The sequence below is a fragment of the Saimiri boliviensis genome, chromosome 10 (assembly GCF_048565385.1).
Source record: "Saimiri boliviensis isolate mSaiBol1 chromosome 10, mSaiBol1.pri, whole genome shotgun sequence".
In the NCBI taxonomy this organism is placed as follows: Eukaryota; Metazoa; Chordata; class Mammalia; order Primates; family Cebidae; genus Saimiri; species Saimiri boliviensis.
In genome coordinates this window covers 45,290,443-45,315,818 of record NC_133458.1, presented here as the reverse complement: position 1 = coordinate 45,315,818, position 25,376 = coordinate 45,290,443, and the positions used below count along the sequence as shown (strand labels likewise).

The 25,376-nt window shown below is 37.9% G+C and overlaps 1 protein-coding gene and 1 pseudogene across 9 annotated transcripts in view; one reads left to right on the top strand and one right to left on the bottom strand.

Annotated features, from left to right (window-relative positions):
- Positions 1–25,376, bottom strand: part of IMMP2L (inner mitochondrial membrane peptidase subunit 2) — a 923,127-nt gene that overhangs the window by 765,640 nt on the left and 132,111 nt on the right. The window lies entirely within an intron of this gene.
- On the top strand, positions 18,955–23,468 carry LOC101043480 (28S rRNA (cytosine(4447)-C(5))-methyltransferase-like; annotated as a pseudogene).

The following is a 25,376-nucleotide window of genomic DNA, read 5'->3' as shown; positions in this document are numbered from 1 at the left end:
CTGTAGTGAAATAGAAATACAACAAAATGATTTCCATGGCAATAGGTAATAATATAGCAAATGTGAATTTCTGACTTAGCAACAGAACAAAGAAAGAAGAGATTACGGAACTGTAGTGGGGCTAAATTTCAATTTCTGGGTATTTTTAGTATCACATTTTAAAACAAAAAAATCACAAACAAACGCAGACACACATTAGAACATAACTATGAAGAATGAAATTCTAATTATAGGATAAATTTAAGAGATCTCAATAATCAACTTACAATATAACTCCTTACTTTACCACTAAAATATATTCAACTAACATAAAAAACCTTACCTTATAAATTTGAGAATTCTTATACTTATTTGAAAGTCTATTATCTATTATAATAGCAGTCCCAATTACTAATATATCCTGTTATTTTCACTTTTAGTACTAATTACAAACATGGTTTATTGCTAATATGTAAATGAAAGATTTTTAAAGGACTAAAGAATCTCTAGAAAGCACAGGAATAGAGGAACTGGAGAGGCTGTGAGCACTGGGATATACTCCATTAGTCCAGGCTTTCCACTCCCCTGTGGAGCACCCAGCACCCTGTACAGCCCACTCTCTACTCTACACCTGCTCTTCTTCCCAACCCTGAGCTGCACACTCACCAACAGGGGTTGTTTTGTTCCCATACTTATTACCATTTGTTCTAGTTATAGTAATTATATAATTTAACTAAATTACTCACAACCTGATGAAATATGAGTGAAAAATGAAGGATTAGTGTACCCAGGAAAAGTAAGTACAATGCTTTGCAAAGATTTGATCAAAATGAATCACTAAAACTATGAACAAATTCGGTGAGGGCAATGCTAGACTGTGGACAATTAGAGAATAAACAATTCAAATCTAGAAGGATTCTATACTCAGATTACTTTGTGTTTTAAATTTTTGCACTTTCAAATAACCCAATGTGAAAATTCTAGGTAATATACTGCCTGCGTTTTATATAGAATTACTATCCAAAGATGCAATTTTTTTTAATAAAAAGCTTCAGCCTTATACAACTACAAAAATGGCAAAAAGGCAAGCAACGACTATGTATTAAGAGTATGAGTTTGGCTGGGCGCGGTGGCTCACGCCTGTAATCCCAGCACTTTGGGAGGCCGAGGTGGGTGGATCACGAGGTCAGGAGATCGAGACCATCGAGGCCAACATGGTGAAACTCCATCTCTACTGAAAATACAAAAAATTAGCTGGGCATGGTGACGCGTGCCTGTAATCCCAGCTACTCAGGAGGCTGAGGCAGGAGAATTGCCTGAACCCAGAAGGCGGAGGTTGCAGTGAGCCAAGATCGTGCCATTGCACTTAGCCTAGGTAACAAAAGTGAAACTCCGTCTCAAAAAAAAAAAAAAAAAAAAAGAGTATATGAGTTCAAGGAAACCTGAATAGAGTTCCTTAATATATGGCAATACAACCATACCTCTCTTTCAGTTGCTTCCACTCTCTAGGTGGGATTCCTGCCCTCTGTTCTAAAGGATGACATTGAGCACTGTCCCCTTGTCCTTGACTTCAGATATGCACTTCTTCAGTCTCAGATTAATTCTTCCTAGTTGGCAATGGAAGTTCAGAAAGTGTTCTTTCCCTCCTTGCTTCAATGTCTTCTCGTGGCTTTGCATATACAAATTCTTCATTACCAGCTTGAATGCATTTATACCCAGCATACAACAACGTGCAAACTATATTTTGTCTTTGGCTATCTGCTACCGAAAGAGAGCCTCGGACAAGAACATACTTTTAGCCCCAATGTCACATGGGCAATCACATTTCCAATCTTTTAAGCACCTGTCCAATCAATGTATTATCTAACCAGGAAAAAGATGAACTGGACCAGTCAAGTCTCTTTTTCCTATTCTAGCCACATATTAATGAACAATGCCCCCATCCACTGGAAATGCACAGAAGCTACAATAAAAACGTATTTCCTGCCAAGGGCCAAGAATTTAAAGATTTAGATTCTAAAGCATCTGATCTGACTACTTTTTTATTTTATTGCCTTAACTTTCTTAGCTACTACTGAACTCACCTTCCATCGACCGATTACTTCCTGATCTCCCGCTAGCTTTCCTGGCCTTTAACTCAATACCTAAGTATGCTTAAGCTGTGTTTACTCACACCACTTCTGACATAAAGTGAGAAGTGTTTTTCCTTCTGACACCAACCAATTATGACACAAACTGGAAGTCTCATAATTCAATTAATTCTGACAATAACCTGAAGTTAGCATCAGACCCCTTAGGGCTCAGTCCCACAAAACAAGGTCCCTAGGTTACACACATGCCTGTCCAACTAGGCTATAACATCTGAAGTGGTAGGGTCCTCCTCTCACTTCTGGTTCAATAAAATTTGCTAGAATGGCTCACAACACTCTAAAAAAAAAAAAAAAAAACACTTAACATTACTGGTGTATTACAAGTAATACAAATGAAGAGTCAGATGAAGAGGTACATATGGTGAGATCTGGAAGGGTCTGGAACACAGGAGCTTTGGTCCCCATGGAGCTGGGGAGCACTAGCCACCTGGCAAGCAGATGTGTTCACCAACTATAAAAGTCTCAGGACCCAGGCAATTAGGGTTTTTTGTGGAGGCTGCATTACATAAGCTTTATTCCTTAATCACTAGACATCAGTGATTAGCTCAATCTTCAGCCCCTTTCCCCTCCTCAGAAGTTGTTCCATGAGATTAAAAGTTCCAAACTATTTAAGGTTTTGTCTATTGGGCAACCAGTCCTTAACCTGAAGCTCTTTAAGGGCCCACCAAGAATAGCCTCACTAGAACAAAAGATGCTTACATCACCCTAATGACTCAGAAAATTCCAAATTTCCAAAAGAAATATCTTTCCAAACTACCGTAATGCTTTAATCTCTTTTTTCCACTGCTCGACTTTTCCACAGATCTTACAAGTAAATAGCCAGATACTTGTGTCCTGGCTCTGCAACAGCTCTCCTCTCATTACGTCTTATTCAAAACTTGTCCCATTTCTCTTTCCCTTCCTGCCTCCTTCCTCAAGTTTTGCACCAAATAATATGCAGAATTTAGAACATTACATATTTTCAATTAAACTTACTCTACTGTCTGCTGTGCTCAGGGAATATCTGCAGCCTGTAAACTCTGCATGCTAGGAAAACCTATTTAATCTTGCTCCTGATGTTGTACATAGGAGAGAATGGTTTACAGGCTCAGTGTCTCTAGAAAGAACACTCCCCAAGGAACAATTCTCAATGTTCATTTTCTGTTCTACTCTTAAATCTTCCCTACCACCATGCCTTGCTCCCAAGAGTACAACTTTGCAATTTAGTGTATAAAACTAGCAGAAATTTAAGCCTATCCTGTATTTACATTAAAAGCTACTCCTACTTGAAGACATGTGACCCCTCCAAATCCGTCTTTTGATTCTTGGCTCACATAAGTGGGTTTTATATATGTATATTTTTTCCACAAAGGATTGGCCCAAAGATAGGCAAGAGATCAGGATTGGAACAGTTTTTTAACATTATATTCTCATATTTTCAAAACTTCCTCCTTTTATTAATGATAAACTTTTCAAAAACTGATTTCAAACTAGGAAACAGTAATTCATCAGTCTGCTAGTCAACTCTCACTCTCACCAATCAACATATTTCACTGATGAGGATATAATGTTTAAAATACTTTGTCACCTCTGGAATCAAGATGTATCTTATAGTCAATAGCATCATCATTTAATTGACAGTATTCTTATGAAGTACATAAAGAAATACTTTATCACAAATATATAAGACAAAGATAAAATAAACAAAGATGAATCTTAGATTTGACAAATATTGTATGTTCCTCTCTCAACAGTTTCTGGCTTACCTCAGAGATAACCCATGTAAAGCACTTAGCATTAAAAATGATGTAATACATTTTCATTGCTGCCATCACTGAGGACATCATCATCAACATCATCATCATTTCTAAACAAATAAGCAAAGTCTCAGAAACAAAGATAAATCAAGTTAGGGTTCTGACTTGTTCTCCTTATTCTACATCTTTTCTGAGTGCTGTTTTGTTTGTTTTCTGTCCTAATTTTCTCAACTTTTCATATATCCCCATATTAGAAAATAGTAAACATTCTGATGGGGTTGTGGAAGGTTGTGCTAAATTAGTTAGCTCAGAATATTCAAGCCAATATTTCATCTCAAAAGACTTTAAATTTCCGTATCTATCACTAGATACCAAATCAAAAACCTAGGAATCTCGTTGGATGACTATAAAAGACAATTCCATGGTTACAAGTTTTAGAAAATGACTCTAATCAATCATCTTTTCTTTCCAAGTAAAAGAACCAACTTATATTTTCAATATTTCTTCCACATCGCTCTTCTACCCTCTGCTAATTTTTTCTTTCTTCATAACAAAAACCTAAAATGTCTTTTTATTACAATTAGAAAGCAATCGATAAAAAATTTTAGCACAATTTTGTCTAACCACACATTACTACATGAACTCAATTTTACTTTATACTGTATTATAGTCATTTGAGAAAAATTACTTTATTTCTTGTAAATAAATGTGCTAGTATAAGAAATATCTAAATTTTGACAAAAATCAGTACAGCTACAATATTTCTAAAAGTGAGAAAATAAAGCAAACACAATACAGTTTTTTGGTACTTTACTATATGAAATCTTTCTTTATTCTGCTGTTGATAGTTTTTGCCTTTCTCACTTTAAATAACTGTATAATTTTAACAGTATAACAGTATAATTTCAATTCTATTGTACTAAATATACACATCTGTAGTAATATTCTGAAACATTCTCAAAAAAAACTATTAGGCAATGACTCAATCTGTACTTTCCACTAAATAAGCATTATTAAACAAATTTACTTAAACTATAAAATTCACAGGCCGGGCGCGGTGGCTCAAGCCTGTAATCCCAGCACTTGGGAGGCCGAGGCGGGTGGATCACGAGGTCAAGACATCGAGACCATCCTGGTCAACATGGTGAAACTCTGTCTCTACTAAAAATACAAAAAATTAGCTGGGCATGGTGGCACATGCCTGTAATCCCAGCTACTCAGGAGGCTGAGGCAGGAGAATTGCCTGAACCCAGGAGGCAGAGGTTGCCGTGAGCCGAGATCGCGCCATTGCACTCCAGCCTGGGTAACAAGAGCGAAAACTCTGTCTCAAAAAAAAAAAAAAAAAAATTCATATTACTGATATATCAGTGTCATAAGAAAAGAAAACAAACATGAAAAAAAGCTCACCATGACTGGTCATTAGAGAAATGCAAATCAAAAGCACATGAGGTATCACTTCATACCAGTTGGAATGGTAATTATTAAAAAGTCAGGAAACAACAGATGCTGGCAAGGATGTGAAGAAATAGGAATGCTTGGCCGGGCGCGGTGGCTCAAGCCTGTAATCCCAGCACTTTGGGAGGCCGAGGCGGGTGGATCACGAGGTTGAGAGATCGAGACCATCCTGGTCAACATGGTGAAACCCCGTCTCTACTAAAAATACAAAAAACTAGCTGGGCGTGGTGGCGCGTGCCTGTAATCCCAGCTACTCAGGAAGCTGAGGCAGGAGAATTGCCTGAGCCCAGGAGGCGGAGGTTGCGGTGAGCCGAGATCGTGCCATTGCACTCCAGCCTGGGTAACAAGAGCGAAACTCCGTCTCAAAAAAAAAAAAAAAAAAAAGAAAGAAAGAAATAGGAATGCTTTTACACTGTTGATGGGAATATAAATTAGTTCAACCATTGTGGAAGACAATGTGATGATTCCTCAAGGATCTAGAACCAGAAATACCATTTGACCCAGCAATCCCACTATTGGGTATATATTCAAAAGGATTACAAATCATTCTACTATAAAGACACAAGCACCATGTTTAGTGAAGCACTATTTACAACAGCAAAGACTTGGAACCAACCCAAATGTCCATCAGAGATAGACTGGATTTTAAAAACGTGGCACATATACACCATAGAACACTATTTAGCCATAAAAGAGAATGAGTTCATGTCCTTTCAGGGACATGGATGAGGCTGGAAGTCATCATTCTCAGCAAACTAACACAGGAACAGAAAACCCAACACCACATGTTCTCCTCATAAATGAGAGTTGAACATTGAGAACACATGGACACAGGAAGGGGTACATCACACACCAGGGCCTGTTAGGGATTGGGGGATAAGGGAGGGATAGTATTAGGAGAAATACCTAACGTGTGCGAGGCTTAAAACCTAGATGATGGGTTGACAGGTGCATCAAACCACCATGGCATATTTATACCTATGTAACAAACCAGCACATTCTGCATATGTATCCCAGAACTTAAATAAAAATAAAAATAAAAAAGAATAGACAAATATAATTGGCAAATTATATGCATACATACAATACTATTATAACAATATACAATGCTAGTCTGTAATTTATAACTTTTTCTCATAAAGGAAGCTTTAGAAAACTTTTTATTATAAGAAAATAAAATCACATATAATAGACATATTTCCAATATTTATATTCTCTGCAGTCCCCGAGTCCTTTATCTACACATATGTACCATGTTTTTCAAATATTAGAATTATATTGTACATCATTTTGTAACTTGTCTTTTTTTGTTTGACAATGTAACAGGAGCATTTTCAATATTCATAGTCTTTAAAACCATGATTTTTGAGAGATTGCATGAATATTTCATCATTTGTAAATATTGTAGTTTATTTAACTAACCTACCACTACTGGAGAGTTATTACCATAATAATGCAGTAGGGAGTATCACTTTATCTCTGCTCTAGTCTCTGATTTATCTCTTGAAAAAAATTCTAAAAGTTGAAAGTAACAAATAAAAACATGTAAATATTTTCAAGCTTTTTGATGCCTACCATCAAACTATTCTTTCTCCAATATCCATAAGAGTACAGGTTTAAAGAAACTTCATCAATACTGTGTTGCTGGTAGTATGTCTCATTTAATTTCATACCATGTCATTTACAAGTAAGATTAATAACTTTAATAAATTCATTTTCCATTTCCTTTTTTGAACTATCTGTTCATAACATTTGCCTATTTTCCTTTGAACGTATTTGCTTTTTATTACTATTTTGTGGCTGTTTTTTATAGATGAGTGATATGTTAGATGTTGCAAATACTTTTCTAGGTTCTCATTCACTTTATCATTTCACTTTTTTTGACATATAAAAGATCCTCATTTTACGTAAGACCTAACACCATAAAAACCTTAGAAGAAAACCTAGGCAAAAGCATTCAGGACATAGGCATAGGCTAAAACACCAAAAGCATTGGCAACAAAAGCCAAAATAGACCAATGGGATCTAATTAAACTCCAGAGCTTCTGCACAGCAAAAGAAACAATCATTAGAATGTACCAGCAACCAACAGAATGGGAAAAAGTTCTTTCAATCTACCAATCTGACAAAGGGCTAATATCCAGAATCTACAAAGAACTAAAACAAATTTACAAGAAAAAAAGAAAAAACCCATTCAAAAGTGGGTGAAGCATATGAACAGAGACTTTTCAAAAGAAAACATGTATGAGGCCAACAAACATATGAGAAAATGCTCATCATCACTGGTCATTAGAGAAATGCAAATCAAAACCACATTGAGACACCACTTCACACCAGTTAGAATGGTGATCATTAAAAAATCTGGAGACAACAGATGCTGGAGAGGATTTGGAGAAATAGGAACACTTTTACACTGTTAGTGGGAATGTCAATTAGTTCAATCATTATGGAAGACACTTTGTCGATTCCTCAAGGACTTAGAAATAGAAATTCCATTTGACCCAGCAATCCCATTACTGGATATATACCCAAAGGATTATAAATTGTTCTATTATAAAGACACATGCACATGTATGTTTATTGCAGCACTGTTTATAATAGCAAAGACCTGGAACCAACCCAAATGCCCATCGATGATAGACTAGACAAGAAAAATACGGCACATATACACCATGAAATACTATGTAGCCATAAAAAATAATGAGTTTGTGTCTTTTGTAGGGCCATGAATCTGGAAACCATCATTGTCAGCAAACTGATACAAGAACAGAAAATCAAACACCGTATGTTCTCACTCACAGGCGGGTGGTGAACATGAGAACACATGGACACAAGGAAGGGAGGACCACACAGTGAGATCTGTTGTTGGGGGCTAGGGGAGGGGCAGTGGGGGGTGGAGAAGATGGGGGGGTGGAGAAGATGGGGAGGGATGACACGGGGAGAAATACCAGATATAGGTCATGGGGGGATGGAAGCAGCAAACCACATTGCCATGTATGTACCTATGCAACAATCCTGCATGGTCTGCACATGTACCCCAGAACCTAAAGTACAATAAATACATACATATATATGTGTGTATATATATATATATATATATATATATATATATATATATATATATAATATATATATATATGTAACATTAAAAAGGAGGGGACTTTTCAAACTTAAAATTCTATGATGTCATCACCTGTATCCCAAGGGCCCAATTTTACACACCCCGCTGCTACACCTCCTACTTGGTAATATTCCCCTTTCTCCACCAGTCTGACACTTCCAGACTTTCTTGACCTTCTCCAGCCTACCCCACTGTCCATTTAAAATGTTCTCACCTGTGCTCCTTAGGGCTTTTCTATGGATCAGCCATCCACATCTGTAGTCTGAACAACAATGCATTTTACTGTACCTCCCCCATGCTAAATTTGCATGTAGGTACACTGCATGGCATATTCAGAAGATATTGGTGACTTGAAATGCTCAGGCATGAGGTTAAAAAGGAGCTCTCAATCTGTCTTGCTTACCCCATAGACTGATGTTTGGAAATGCATGACATTAGATATGACTTCATTTCTACTCTAAAACAAAATGCCTCAGTAGTAAAGAGTATTAGTATCATTTTATAACTTTACAACTTTTCTTGTTTCCATAATGATCAACAGAGGAGAGATACAATTTTGCAGACATACCAAAAAAGTGGGGAAAAAAAGGATTCTACTGATAATCCCTTCTCAAATATCTTCTGGGTAAGGAAAGGCTTTTTTTTCCTTTTTCTTTTTGTCATTTCCTTGCTCTAGTTTAGATGTTTTAAATAGTTCCACAAATGTTGGGAGTACGTTTACTTTGAATAGAACAGATTTGCTTTTATTTGTAAGAATTTGATAGCATGTGGTGAGATTGTTTATCTTAGTGAGATATGCCAAAAATTCAGTCTCTTGATCTAAAATGCAACCCAGTAAGTCATAACCTGAGTTACGATGAATCGGTAAATAAAATACAATTACAATTTTCTAGTGAATATTTACATGTAAACATTAAAGACGGTATTTTAACTCAAATATTTTCTGATTGCCAACCTATCCTAAGTGTTATGGGGAAGCAAAGGCAATTAAAGTCAATTTTCTGCCTCCCCAAGTGTATTCTGGTAAGATAGACCTGTGCTTAACTAACAATAACACAAGGCAGAATATAGTTCTTTAAAGAAAAACAATTCCTGTAGTAACAAAATAATTTTCACATTAAAATAATACATAGATAAGTAGGATTAAAACTGCAGTTCTAATACCTTTCCAAATTTCAATGTACTTTGAATAAGAGAAAAATCACCTACCATGTCCTTTCCAAAGAAACACTACAGATTACACTTTCTGTAGCACTCTGGAAATATGAGCTCTGACTGGTAGTAGACTATTACCTCTGTTCAGGAGGTTCTTTAAATATTCATGAAGTCTTATTGAGAAAAATGTTAAGCAAGTCATGGTCACACTGAGCAATTCAACTAGTAAACCACGGGCTGCCTAGCTACATTTAAAGTCAGGTGGAAGGAAAACCTTGAGGTGCTATTAAGTAATAGAATTAGGAAGACTATAGGCTGATTATTAAACCATTATTTATTTAGCACTGCCAACATTCCAAACACAGTGGTAAATGCAAGACTGGTGAATAAAATCCATAAAAATATTCTCTGAGAGACTGTTTATCATGTTAAAAATTCAGGGTTTTTAAAAAAATAAAAGAAGACAGGCAGGGGGCATGCATCTCTAGTCCCATTTACTCAGGAGGCTGAGGCAGGAGGATTGCCTCAGCCCAGGAGTTGAAGGCTATAGTGAGCTATGATTGTGCTTGTGAACTGCCACTGCACTCCAGGCTGGACCACATAGCAAGACCCCATTTCAAAAATAATGGTAATAATAAATCAGGAAAAAACAATCCTTCATTATTTCACAATGTACATGTCCTATATATTCAAATTAAACCCAGGCAGAAGGTTTCTGTTCTGAAACTAACTTTATATGAAACACCCCAACTTGTGTTCCTGGTCCCTAATATCAAGTTTTCTTGGTCATTTCTACAGATTATCATATATAATGAAATGGAATCATCCTTTTCTGGAATTAAGATGCACATTTATCACTTCACTTGCTCAAAAACCTTAAAAGCTTCCATTTACAGCAATGTGCGGTGGCTCATGCATGTAATCCCAGCACTTTGGGAAACTGCGGCAGGCAGATCACCTGAGGTCAAGAGTTCGAGACCAGCCCAGGCAACATGGTGAAACCTTGTCTCTACTAAAAATACAAAAATTAGCCAGGTGCAGTGGCATGCACCTATAGTCCCGGCTACTCAAGAGGCTGAAGCAGAAGAATTATTGAGTTACTAGGAGGTAGAGGATACAGTGAAATGAGATCACACCACCTCACTCCAGCCTGGGCGACCTAGTAAGACTCTGTCTCAAAACAACACAAAAAAAGCTTCAATTACTATAAAATAAAATTTAAAATCCTCAAGGTGGCATTCAAGACTCTCCATATCTGTATGTCCAAACTATTTCCTAATACCTTCACAATGGAAATTTTTGGTTCCAGACACATTGCCTTCATAGTTTCACAAACATATTATGTTTATTTATGTCTATTTACTGTTCTTTCTTTTCTTTTTCTGAGACAGGGTCTCACTCTGTCACCTAGGCTGGAGCGCAGCGGTACAACCTTGGCTCACTGCAGCCTTGACCCCCAACCCAGGCTCAGGTGATCCTGCCACCTCAGCCTCCAAGGTAGCTGGGACTACAGGCACAAGTTATCACTGTGATATAGTTTGGCTCTGTGTCCCCACCCAAATCTCATCTCAAATTGTAATCCCCACATGTCAAGGAAGGGACCTGGTGGAAGGTGACTGGATCACAGGGCAGTTCTCCCATGCTGTTCTTGTGACAGTGAGTGAGTTCTCATGAGATCTCATGGTTTAAAATTGTTTGGCAGTTCCTCCCCACTCACTCTTTCTCTCTCCTGCCACAATATAACACATGCCTTGCTTCTGCTTTGCCTTCCACCATGATTTTAAGTTTCTTGAGTCCTTTCTAGCCATGCAGAACCCTAAGTCAATTGAATCTCTTTTCTTTATAAATTACCCAATCTCAGGTAATTCTTTATAGCAGTGTAAAAACAGACTAATACAGCCCAGATACATATATTTTTTTAAACAGGGTCTCACTTTGTCACCCAGGTTGGTGCAATCATACCTAGCGACACAATCTTGGCTCACTGCAGCCCTGAATAGTAAGTATTCAAAATACATGTTTTGTTTAAAGGGGGTCAATAAAATAATCTAAGTCAACTATTTTATCTTTTATACATGAAGAATCACAGGGAAAAAAGTTAAGCAGCTATTCCAAATTACATAGTTTGAAAGCCACATCCCAAATACAAAATCCAATATTCTTTAGGTTGTTAAGAATCCTGCAGAGGATTGTAAAAGGATAGAAGTGAGGATCCCTTTCTGTGTAATACTGTTAAAGTTGAGATCCTTTGATTTACATGATAGCTTGAATTCTAACTATAAAATAATATTGGGGCAAAATTAGCCATGCCACTTAAAAGTCTCTTGAAAGGTGTTTACTTTTTTAACCTATATATAATTGTAAGAGGCAACTTGGAACAACCCCCAACCACATATACTAATTAACTAATACAGCGGCAGCATAACACACAGGGAGTTTTATCCTTTATGAAGGCCTGGTATGTGCATCACATTTAACACAGCCCTAGCTCACAGTACTTTATCTACTCGGCTAGAAAACAAAAGGCCACAGAAATTCATGCTATTCAATCTATTTTTAATATATTTTGGAGTACAAAGGATATAAATTCATCTGAGTAGATAACTAGCATACAAAGAAATCCTAATGATTTCATCTAGAACACATTACACATAACAGAATATACATGCATTCAAATGTAATAGGCACATAGGAATATCAATTTTGACTACCTTCTTCCCACAAATCACAATGACTTCTGAGCACAACTCTCAAGACTTTTAAATGCTTTCTAGAACTCTTTTCCCATTTAGGAATAAGCAACTACATACACCAGTTCATGGGAAACTAAAGTACTTAACTATTTCAGTGAAAAGGGGTAGAAAGAAAGTCTATGAACTATACTTTTTATCCATTTGAAAACATTTAAATTTGGAAAGGAATCACTTCATTCTTAAGATCCCAACACACTAAAACTAAAATTTATTCTAAATTTTCACATTTGTCAAAGACAATAATATCAAGCAGTAGCCCACAATTCCCTAAAGGAATGATGTCAGTTGGTATTTCTTAAATTAATTCAGTGACCTACAGTAATGGGAGTTCTTGGTACATAATGTTTGTCAGCAGGCTATACAAAAATTTCAGAATCACTTCTGGTGTCTGAACTTCAAAATGCAACCCAAAAGATGTGTCAAAAGAAGTTCCTTAATTCCTACTTCACCTTGCATCTGTTACTTTCAGAAAAATAAAAACCATACCAGGTATAGATTGCTAGAACTACAGTTCTAGAAATTAAATATAGTACAAATGTAACCAAGATTTCTGGTAATATATAATCAGTCATCTTTCTGAGCTAAGGCAGTACAAGTCTGTGAAACTCCTTTTACTAACTAAGTGAGTTGCGCATGTGCTTACACAGCTCATTTTTAGTTACTTACTAGACAATGTGCAATGGCGTACTTTTACAAAAATTTCAAAGGTCTCAAGAAATGGAAATACTCAAATTTAAAAGAGTTTATCTGTTATCTCTGAACTCTCTTTCTCTGCTTTTACTGTTCCCAAGTATGGTTCCCAAGGTGCCCGCAACACAGAGATCAGCTAAAAATTTAGGAACAGAAAACCCCAACTACGTCATCTTAACAAATAACCCCATACATTATAGTTTAAAAATAGCATATTTGAAATAATGCATTGAAAATTATTAGAACTTCATACTCAAATGCCTAAAATGTTGTGATTAAAATATTCCAAAATTGGATTCTAGTGATAGCTGTACAACCCTATAAATTCACTATATATCAATTTCTATACTTAGTATGAGTGAATTTTATGAATCATAAATATTATATATATATATATAGACATAAAAAAGAAAAAAGAAAGATTACTGGTTGATTCTTAAATTGACTAATGATAATAACTACTACTCACGGAAAATTTGCTTGAGTTCAATAATTGTTCTGAGTGCTTCATATGTTAACTCATTTAATCTTCAACACAATCCTATGAAGCAGGAACTATTTTATTCCAATTTCAGAGATGGCATAACTCAGACATGGGAAAATTAAATAGCATGCTCAAGGTCACAGAACTAAATATTAACTTATAAAAATAAAACGTTCTACTTTAAGTGCTAAGCAATAGCACTTAAATGCTAAGCAACAGCACTTAACTAAAACAAAAAAAAAGTAGAAGACAACACCATACATGTATAAACACAATTAAGTTTCCCATAAGAAGTGTATTTAAGATTTTCCAAGAAGTGACCAAACTGCAACACTTCTGACTACATATACTAGCCCCTGAAACAAGCAATAAGTATATTTATTGTAAGACAGCTTGTCCAGTACCTGGTTCATATTCAGTGAGAGACTTAATTACTATAGACAAATGTAAAGAATGCTCATGATCTAACCTACTGAATCACTATGTTCATACAGACACAGAAATATCATTATGGGTACATCATAAATACAACTTTATTCTGCAAGAGTCATACATAAACATACACACAACTCTGAGTCACACAATCTGTATAACAAAGATTTTTCTAATGCATCATGTCACAGAACTGCAAGCACATCATTTTGTTCCTGTAACTGAAATGCACAATGGACAAGATGACAGTGTGTTTTATCTTTTTCACATGAAAGTTCAGTAATATATTTCACATGGCAGTAAACCAACATGACTGAAAAACTTGGAGATACTAAATTCTTGTGTATCTACTAGTAAACACTCTCAAATTTACAGATAGCCCTAGAAAAAACAGCTGATAAATGAACCATGTTGTATGTAGTTAGCATTTTTTTTTATCTAAAGCATATAAATGATCAGCAAGCTTGACACTTACATATTTGACAACAATATATTTTAAACAGTCTAATAAAACACAAAGCACAGATGGAGAGGAAGCAGGATATGTAACTAAAACCACATTCACCTTCAATTCCTTTGCAGGCTAGCACTGAAAAACCTGCATCAGCATTTTCGGTGTAGATGACATATCGATGCAAAGCTAGAATAAAAATGGTGCTTAAAAAAAAAAAAAAGTACCATTTGTAATTGAAAATAAATGTTGCTAAGTGCTGACAAGCTTCTGTCAGTTAAATTGTTTTCACTTATATTTTCCGTTTCCTCTAGTATTCTTAAGAAATGTTGTAATTAATTTTTGTTCTAAACTAATTAAACAATGCTTCTGTGTATTAATTACATAAATTAGTAATATTTACATTTAAGACATTCATTTAAAGTTGAAGAAAGCATTTAATAATAGTTAATTCCTACCGTTAATTCTCTTAAAATTTAACATCCACCTAGAAAACATTGCATGAGTAATAAATTTATGATACAATACAGTTATCAGCCCATAGCTAAAAATTTGCAGATCTATATATCCAAGCACACTAAAAGTCCCCATGGGTAACATATAACCGTGAGTAACTCTTGTAATTCAACATGCACTACAGTAAGAACCATTGTAACTGCATGTTTTCATTGTTAGGTCCCAATCCATTTTTGAAAGAAGCTGTACATGTACATCGCCAACTTACACATACATGCATGCAAAATTAAATGACCTATAGAGTATCTTGTGAAAAACCTGAGCGTTTTTAAGACATCAGTATAACCTTGCTTAAATAATCTTATGGTCTCCATACAAAGAATTATTTGAAATTGCTGAAAATACATACCATAACAAAAAGCTTGTTTCTAAGAGTAACCAGATTCAATATTCAGGTTTAGAATAAATACATTCATTACATTAAATTTAAGTGGAACAATTAATTATGCTGAACTTCTACAGGATTGCCCTTAAAATCCTATACATAACTAAAAAAGCGAGCAAAATATATAAAGCTATTTCAGATAGTGAACAAAAGGCAGAAGAGGCCTGTGATTATTAACAGAAGGGCAACAAATCAGGTGATATCTAAGACTACCTCTATTTAAACCTAGATGGAAAGTCCAAACTGTGGTAAAAGAAGGGAAATCAAAAAAAGCCTCACGGTCCAAATAAGTTGAGATACAGATCAGAGTTTGAAGAGGCTGGGATGGCTGGAATCTGCAACATATCACAGAGAAAGAAAATGCTATGCAGAGATTGAGGCTTGGAACAGGAATCTGTGCTGCATACAGTGAAACCCCAAGCAGCAAAGTAAAAAATAACTAGCAGGAAAAGATCAATTTCAGGGGAGCTATAAAGCGAAAAATTCGAAGAATGAAGAGACCTTGTTGTTGAATACCAAGAGTAGTCTGTAGAGACTCCAGAAAGTTCATGCTGTAGTAGTGAATCTAAACTACCTCTAAAGAATATCATAGATTATCCTTGAAAATCATAAAAATAAGCCTTGATATGGATCAGACTGATCTGCAAATAATTTAAATGCCTACCAAAAAAGTGGAGGGTGGTAGAGAGAAAGACCATTTAAAAGAAAAATGTAATTAGTATTACATTAGTAACCAAAAAGAAAAACCAATGTAAATTAGTATTCACAGCGTTCAAATTCAGCTGAACAATGTAAACACTAATATTCAATGCCTAACAGTTAAAAAAAAAGAAAGAAAGAAAGAAAGAAAGAAAATAGAGACAGGCAAATAAAAGGCAGGGAAATGTTACCCAGAACTACGAGAAAAATCAGTCAATAAAAACAGGTCCAGAATTAACAAAGATAACAAAATTAACATAAAAAGGCCTTAACACAGCTATTAAAATAAGTTCAATAAGATTAAAGACTTAAAAGAAATATGAAGATAATTAGAAGACAAACAGAACACATTAAGAAGAACCAAATTGTCTAAATATTTTAAAACATTTTTGACAGGAAAATGTTGCTGGATGACATTATCAGCAGACAAAACACTTCAGAAAATAACAGTGAAGTTGAAAACACAGCAATATAAATTATTTTAAACCAAGTACAAAGGAAGAAAACATTTTAAAATGAATAGTCTTGATAATATGTAAGGACAACAAATAATCTAACATTTTTGTAATTCAAGTACTAAAATGAGAGGAAGGTGGTCAAGAAAATATTTAAAGAAAACATGCCCCCAATTTTTCTGAATTTAATAAACACTATCAGCCTGCAAATCCAAGAAGTTCGGCAAAGCCCAGGCAGAACAAAGAAAAACCATAACAAGACATGTTATAATCAAATTGCTATTAAAAAAAATAAATAAAGAGAAAATCTTAAAAGCAGCCAGAAAAAAAAAAAAGGCACATTATGTATATAGGAGCAAGCATAACAATAACACATAAGTCTTGTCAGAAATTATGCAAGCTGGAAGGAAATGAAATGACATTCTTAGAGTGCTATAAGAAAAAAATTGTGAAACTAAAATCACACAGCCAGATCAAATGTTTCAAAAATGAACAAAAAATAAAGGCAAAGATGTTATTACCAATATACCAAGGACCCAGGCAAACCCACAACACACCTAAAATTCTCCAGATGAAGTTCAAAAAAAGGAGTCCCTGTGAAAGTGACCATCAGGATGGCACCACCCCACCAGACCTCCTTGGAGATTTTTGTGTACCTGAACGAAGTCACAGGCAAGCACGGCGTAGGCTGTATTGACATTATGGAGAACCGCTTCATTGGAATAAAGTCCAGAGGCATCTACAAGACCCCAGCAGGCACCATCTTTCACCATACTCATTTAAGACATTGAGGCCTTCACCATGGATCAGGAAGTGCACAAAATCAACCCTGAGTGTAAATCTGTCCATCAGGACACCACCAAGTCCCGGGAGCAAATGGAAGGGAAAGCGTGCAGGTGCCCAGCTTCAAGGGCCGTACATCATCAGCCAGGAGTTGCTACTGCCTCTCTAAAAGAAGGATCTCGTGCGCATCAACGTGCAGGGCAATTATGAGCCAATCAATGCCACCGGTTTCATCAACCCTAATTCCCTCAGGCTGAAGGAATATCATTGTTTCCACGGTAAAAAGTGAGCTGGGCCCTCCTCACTTTGCAGCTCTCCAAAGCACAGGTGCTAATTGTTGTGATAATTCATAATTGTGACTTGTTCTCCCCAGCTGGCAGAATAGTGGGGGTGCCAGGCCCCAACTTTGTTCCTGGTCCCCCTGAAGCCTGCAAAAGTGGTCATCAAATGGAAGAGTAGGAGGCAATTGCAATAATGAGATATAAAATGACAACTTATTAAAAAGAAGACATAAGAACTCTAAATATCCTAATAATGGAGCTTTTTGAACTGAATTTGAACTGAAAGGAGAAAAAAAAAAAAAAAAACCTGTAATAATAGTTTATTTCAACACTACTCTCTCAGTAATTGACAGAACAGAGACCAGAAACAGTAAGGATATAAAATACTTGAGTGGCACCATCAACAAGTTGACCTATTTGATATTTACAGAACACTCACCCAACAATAGCGGAATACACACAATTTGCTAACACACATTAAAAAATTAATCAAATCGGGCACATGCCAGGCCTTAAAAAAAATTGATTGAAATCACTCAGAGTACTTTCTTTGATCACAAAGGAATTAAAATAGAAATCAATTAAGAAACAAGTCCTGATATATCTGGAAGTCAAACAATATAATTCTAAATAACCAATGGAAAAAAATCACAAGGGAAATTTTAAAACATCTTGAATAAAAATCAAAACACAATATATAAAAATTGGTGGGAGAAAGCTAAAATACTACTCAGAACAGTGTTTCCCAAAATGTGCTGCACACTAAAATTCATATGGGAAGTTTTTTAAAATCTCATTGTACCCCATATCAATTTAATCAATTAAATAAAAATATCTGGGGTTGGGAGACAGAATTATTCATTTTTAAGGATTCCCCAGAATATTCCAATTTGCAACAAAATTTGGGAGCCACTGGTTTAGAAGAAATTTTGTAGTAAAAAAATTAAAAAAAAAACTTCTACCTTAACAACGTAGGGAAAAAAAAGCAAATTAAAATCAAAGTACATACAAAGGAAGAAATAATAAGTAAACAATCAAAGAAATAAACAAACCCAAAGCTGCTTTTTGAAAAACATTTTTAAATGATAAATACTAGAATGACCATCGGATTAAAATAGAAAAGACACAAATTACAAATATCAGAAATAAAAATATTTTCTCCAGATACTTCAGTCATCAAAACAATAGAGGAATATTATCAACAATTTTACACCAATAACTTGGATAAATTAAATGAATCAACTGCTTAAAAAACACAAATTACAAAACTGACTCAAACCCCTTATCAGTCTCAAAAATTCAACTCGAGCACTACCCGTGCACCTGCGTGGAACGCTTTTGTGGCGAACCCGGGCTGAAAGCTAGCCTCAGAGTGCACGCGGAGCGCCGCCCGAAGGGCAGTCTCAGGCCGTAATCCGCGTGCGGTACCATGGGGCGCAGGGTGGACCCTACCAAGAAGGAGAAGCGGGGGCGAGGCCAAAAGGCCAGAAGCAGAAGGGTGCCGAGACGGAACTCGCCGGATTTTCGCCTGCAGTAAGTGATGAAAATTCCAAGTGGCTGTCCAGTCCTGCTCGAAAGAGAGCAGCCAATAGGAGTTGGGCTCTGCCAAAGCCGGAGACAAGTAAGTCTCTCCTGAGGCCAAGCCGTTGCCTGGAAAGCTCCCAAAAGGGATCTCTGCAGGAGCTGTCCAGACAGCTGGTAAGAAGGGAACCCAGCCCGTTTAATGCTGCTAAGAGAAGGAGGAAGACTCTGAAGAAGATGGTGTGGTGAACCACGGGGACCTCCAGGGCTCCGAGGACAGCGATGCTGATACGGTAAATGACTGTAGAACTGACTCCAACTCTGAGAATGAGGAGGAAGGTGAAGAGTTGCTGCCCATTGAAAAAGCTGCTCGGAAGCAGAAGGCCCGCAAAGCTTCTGCTGGGGTCCAGTGGAGTGAAGAGGAGATGGAGGACGAAGAGAAAGAGGAAGAAGTGACCCCTGACTCAGGCCCCCCAAAGAAGGAGGAGGCAGATGGGGGCCTGCAGATCAAAGTGGATGAGGAGGCATTTGTGCTGCCCCCTGCTAGGGAGATGGAGCACGATGCCCAGGCTCCAGACCTACAACGAGTTCACAAGTGAATCCAGGATATTGTGGGAATCCTGCGTGATTTGGGGGCTCAGCAGGAGGAAGGGCGGTCTCGTTCTGAATACCTGAACTGTCTCAAAAAGGATCTGGCCACTTACTACTCCTATGGAGACTTCCTGCTTGGCAAGTTCATGGACCTCTTTCATGGACCTCTTTCCTCTGTCTGAGCTGGTGGAGTTCGTAGAAGCTAATGAGGTGCCTCGGCCCGTCACCCTCCAGACCAACACCTTGAAAACCCAACATCAAGACCTTGCCCAGGCTCTAATCAATCATAGGGTTAACGTGGATCCCCTGGGCAAGTGGTCAAAGACTCGACTAGTGGTATATGATTCTTCTGTGACCATTGGTGCTACCTTCGGGTACCTGGCTGGGCACTAAGGGAGCCTCTAGCATGTTGCCTGTCATGGCCTTGGCACATCCTGGACATGTGTTCTGCCCCTGGAGGAAAAACCAGCTACATGGCCCAGCTGATGAAGAATACAGGTGTGATCCTTGCTAATGACGCCAATGCTGAGCGGCTCAAGAGTATTGTGGGCAACTTGCCCCGGCTGGAGTTACCAACACCATTATCAGCAATTATGAGGGGCGCCAGTTCCCCAAGGTGGTGTGGGGCTTTGACCGAGTACTACTGGATGCTCCCTGTGGTGGCACTGGGGTCATCTCCAAGGACACAGCTGTGAAGACTAACAAGGATGAGTGCTCAGCTCCAGAAGGAGTTGCTCCTGCATGCTATTGTCTGTCAATGCCACCTCCAAGACAGGAGGCTACCTAGTTTACTGCACCTGTTCTATCACGGTGGACAAGAATGAGTGGGTGGTAGACTATGCTCTGAAAAAGCAGAATCTGCGACTGTTGCCCACAGGCCTAGACTTTGGCCAGGAAGGTTTTACCCACTTTTCAGAAAGGTGTTTCCACCCCAGTCTGCGTTCTACCTGACGCTTCTACCCTGATATCCAAAATATGGATGGTTTCTTTATTGCCAAGTTCAAGAAATCCTCCAATTCTATCCCCCAGTCCCAGAAATTCTGAAGCAGCCACACCTACAAATGTAGACTTGTGTCAGGTCGTCCTCAAGTCTGAGAATGGTAGCCAGCCAGCCAAGAAGGCCAAGAGGGCTGCAAAGGCGAAGCAGCAGCTGCAGAAACAGCAACATCCCAAGAAGGCCTCCTTCCAAAAGCTGAATGGCATCTCCAAAGGGGCAGACTCAGAACTGTCCACTATACCTTCTGTCACAAAGACCCAAGCTTCCTCCAGGCTCCAAAATAGCAGTCAGACAGCTGGAAAAGCCAAAGGGATCCGGGAGCCAAAGGTGACTGGGAAGCTAAAGCAACAATCACCTAAATTACAGTCCTCCAAGAAAGCTGCCTTCCTCAACACAGAATGCCCCTCCCAAGGGTACAGACACAGAAACACTGGCTGTGCTAGTCCCATCCAAGACCTGGGCCACCCTTAAGCCTAAGGACCATCATCACCCCTTTGGAAGGGCCAAAGGGGTTGAGAAACAGCAGTTGCCAGAGCAGCCTTTCAAGAAAGCTGCCTTCCGGAAACAGAATGGCACCCCTGAGGGGTATCATTCAGTCTCCCGCTGTGTCTCCTGTCAGTTCCAGCCATACCCTAAGTCTCCCACTGTGCCTGTCAGTTCCAGCCATGCCCCCACCCCCACCCCCACCCCCACCAGCAAAGAGGAGGAAATCTCAGTCCAGGGGCAACAGCCAGCCGCTCGTCTTAGATGACTGAAAACTAGACTGGGGTGACTCACTGCCATTGTCACTGGGTTGGAAGTCTTGCCTGTGAGGATGCCTTTTCCACTGTGCATACCCATGAAATTTAGTACACATTTTACAACCTCTGAAAAAAAAATACTTCATAATTAGCAATCTTCTCAAAAGGAAAATTTCAAGACCAGATGGGTTCACTGGTCAATTCTATCAAATATTTAAGTAAGAATTAAACCCTATACAAACTTTTTCAGAAAATACAAAAAAGAAGAAATACTTCCCAGCTTGTTTAAAAAGCCACCAAACCTCCAAATCCAGATAGGGATTACAAAAAAAAAAAACCCATAGACCAATATATCTCATGAATATAGACATAAAGATCTTTAACAGGCTGGGCATGGTGGCTCACGCCTGTAATCCCAGCACTTTGGGAGGCCGAGGCGGGTGGATCACGAGGTCAAGGGATCGAGACCATCCTTGCCAACATGGTAAAACTCCATCTCTAATAAAAAATCCAAAAATTAACTGGGTATGGTGGCTCTTGCCAGTAGTCCTACCTACTCGGGAGGCTGAGGCAGGAGAATCACTTGAACCTGAGAGGCAGAGATTGCAATGAGCCATGATAGCATCATTGCACTCCTATCTGGCAACAGAGCAAGACTCCATCCAAAAAAACAAAAAAAGATCTTAAACAAAATATTACCGAATCAAACTCAGTAATATGGGGGAAAAAAAAAAAAACATCATGATGAGGTTTGGCTTATCCAGGAATGTGAGATGGGCTTAGCATCCAAAAATCTAATTAATGTCATTTACCATATTAACATTAAAAAAAAACAAAAAACAAAACTATATAACCACATCAGTGGCTACAGAAAAACGTGATAATAATCACTCAGTCCTGATTTAAGAAAAAAAAAAAAAATTGTCAGCAAAGTTGAAACAGAAAGTGTGCCAGTTAGCAACCTCTTGCCTGTCAGCTCCAAATTTACCCTTCACTGTACTGCTTTGCTGTATGGGAGCTGGGCCCTGTATCTTTTCTTTGCCAGCTGCTGTAACATTAAGTTTTGTTATTAGAGGCTGCTGAAGGGGACACTGCAGGAGGAAGGAGCTTCTCTTTCTGGTTCCAACATGCTTTGTTCTCTTGTTTTTCCTTTGGCCATCAGCAACTTAAAGATACCCAGTGATACTCGCATCCCAGCAAGTTGCAACAGTATCTACATAAGCAACTTCCCAGCCAGTTCCACCAGCATCCCAAGTGGTTTCCTGGCAAGTCTCAAGATGTTCCAACCAGCAGTTTCCCATTTCAATAACATGCCCATGAGAATCTCTGCAGTGAACTTGGACCCTCCTCAGGGGTTGGCTTACTTCCACCACATACCACAGAAGCAAGAAGACAATAAAGTACACTGAAACCAGAAAGAGAAGCCGCTTCCTTCTGTTCCCCTACAGGAAGATTCCAAGTGAATTTCAATGTCACCTCTGCAGGCAATTTCCCAGCAAGTCTCAAAGAGACCCAGAGGGTGGCTTCCTGAATCAACGAACTATGGTACATCTATGCAATCAAATATTAGTGAGTGATTTAAAAAATCATAACCTATAAAGCTATGGAAAGACATGAAAGAGTATCAGCCAGCATACTGCCGAAAGAAGCCAGTATGAAAAACTGTATAAGATCCCAATTAAATAACATTCTAAAAAAGACAAAATTGTAGAAACAGTAAAAAGATCAGTAGTGGGAGTGACAGGCAGGAGGAAGGCGGAGATGAATACAGGTAGAGCATAGGATTTTTAGGGAAGTAAAACTATTCTGTATGATACTGCAATGGTGGATTCGTGACATGCATTTGTCAAAATCCATATAGCTATACAACACAAAGAATGAACCCTAATGTACAGTATAGACTTTAGTTAATAATATTGTATCAATACTAGTTCATCAGTTTTTTGTTTTGTTTTGTTTTGTTTTGTTTGTTTGTTTTTTGAGACGGAGTTTCGCGCTTGTTACCCAGGCTGGAGTGCAATGGCGCGATCTCGGCTCACTGCAACCTCCGCCTCCTGGGTTCAGGCAATTCTCCTGCCTCAGCCTCCTGAGTAGCTGGGATTACAGGCACGTGCCACCATGCCCAGCTAATTTTTTGTATTTTTAGTAGAGACGGGGTTTCACCATGTTGACCAGAATGGTCTCGATCTCTCAACCTCGTGATCCACCCGCCTCGGCCTCCCAAAGTGCTGGGATTACAGGCTTGAGCCACCGAGCCCGGCCTAGTTCATCAGTTTTAACAATGCACATTAATGCAAGACTATCACAGTAGGTGAAACTGTGCAGGGAAAAAGGGTTTATATGGGAACTCACTATGCAAATATAAAACTACACTAACAAAATACAGTCTAATAATTTTTTTAAATGCATTTTCAAATTTTCTCATAGCTTCCTATGATACACAAAATTCTAAGGTGGCATCCCAGATTCTTGCCCACTGGTACACACACTCTGAAGATTCCCTTACCCTTGGGGGTGAGTAGGACTTTAAATATGATAGATTTCACTCCCAGTATGATGTTATATGACAAGGATGAAAATATTTTATTAATGTTATTAAGGTCCTAAAGTTTGAATTTGTCAAAACAGAGATGATTCTGGGAGTCCTTAAAAGAGACTGGGTCCTCCTTGAAGGATAAGCCTCAAAGCATAAGAGAGCTTTTCCTGCTGGTCTGTGAAAAGGGGGCCCTGTGTAGGAGCCATGCAGCAAGGACTTATGGGAGGGGACCTCTAGAGAGTGAGAGCGGTCTCCAAACAAGAGCTAGCAAGAAACTGTGAGCTTCAATCACACAGCCCCAAAAAACTGAATTATGCAAACAACCACATAAAGATGAAAGAGGATCCTGGGCGATCCCAGATAAGACCGTAGCCTAGGGGAGACCTTGACTTTAGCATATAAGAACTTGAGCACAAGATCCAGCTATGCCCAGACTTTTGGCCTACAAAAAGTCTGAGATAATTAACTTATGTTTTTATAAGCCACTAAGTTTGAGGCTTATTACACAGCAATTGAAAACTAATATAGTCTGTTACCTTCAGGTTGACAAATCACCAAAGTCAACAAAATAGGCTAAAAGAATACATTTGGGGTTTTGTACATTTTGACAATTGAACTGAATTTCATAGTTATAAAAATTTATTTCTTTTACATATAGTTGGCATTTGCTATTTTGAAAAGCCAAATTACAACTAGTATGTATGACACAACCACAGCCTACAGAAAAAAATTACGCACCTGAGAATAAAATGCAGTGACCAATCTATCAGGAAGCAATCTAGGATTAAAATTCTCAATTTTAAAGAAATTTTACATAACAACATAAAATTCTACTTAGGATTTTACAAATTACAATGAAGTGATAATTAAACGTTTTGCTGTTATTGTTGTTTTTTTGATACAGAGTCTCACTCCATCACCAGGCACCAGGCTGGAATGCAGTGGCGCGACCTTGGCTCACTGCAACCTCCACCTCCTAGGTTCAAGCAATTCTCCCACCTCAGCCTCCCGAGTAGCTGGAACTACAGGCATGCGCCACCACACCCAGTTAATTTTTTTGTATTTTTAGTAGAGACAGGGTTTCGCCATGTTGGCCAGGATGGTCTCAATCTCTTGACGTCATGATCCACAGACCGTGGCCTCACAAAGTGCTGGGATTACAGGCGTGAGCCAACGCGCCAGGCCTAAATGTTTTTAATTTTTAAACATATACAGGTCTCACAGGTTTTAAACAAAAAAATGCAGGAGAAAAGAAAATTTTGAAATCTGCAAATAAAACATATCATGAGTCCTAAATTTCTGAAAAGAGATTTTGCATAAATTTCCTGAATTGTACACTTTAAAATGGTTTGTTATATTATGTAAATATTATCTCAATTTTTAAAAGTTAATCTGGTCATTCTAAACATTAATTATAATTATTACATGTAGATGCATAAAGAACATCTATTCCAAATTTCTGTCAA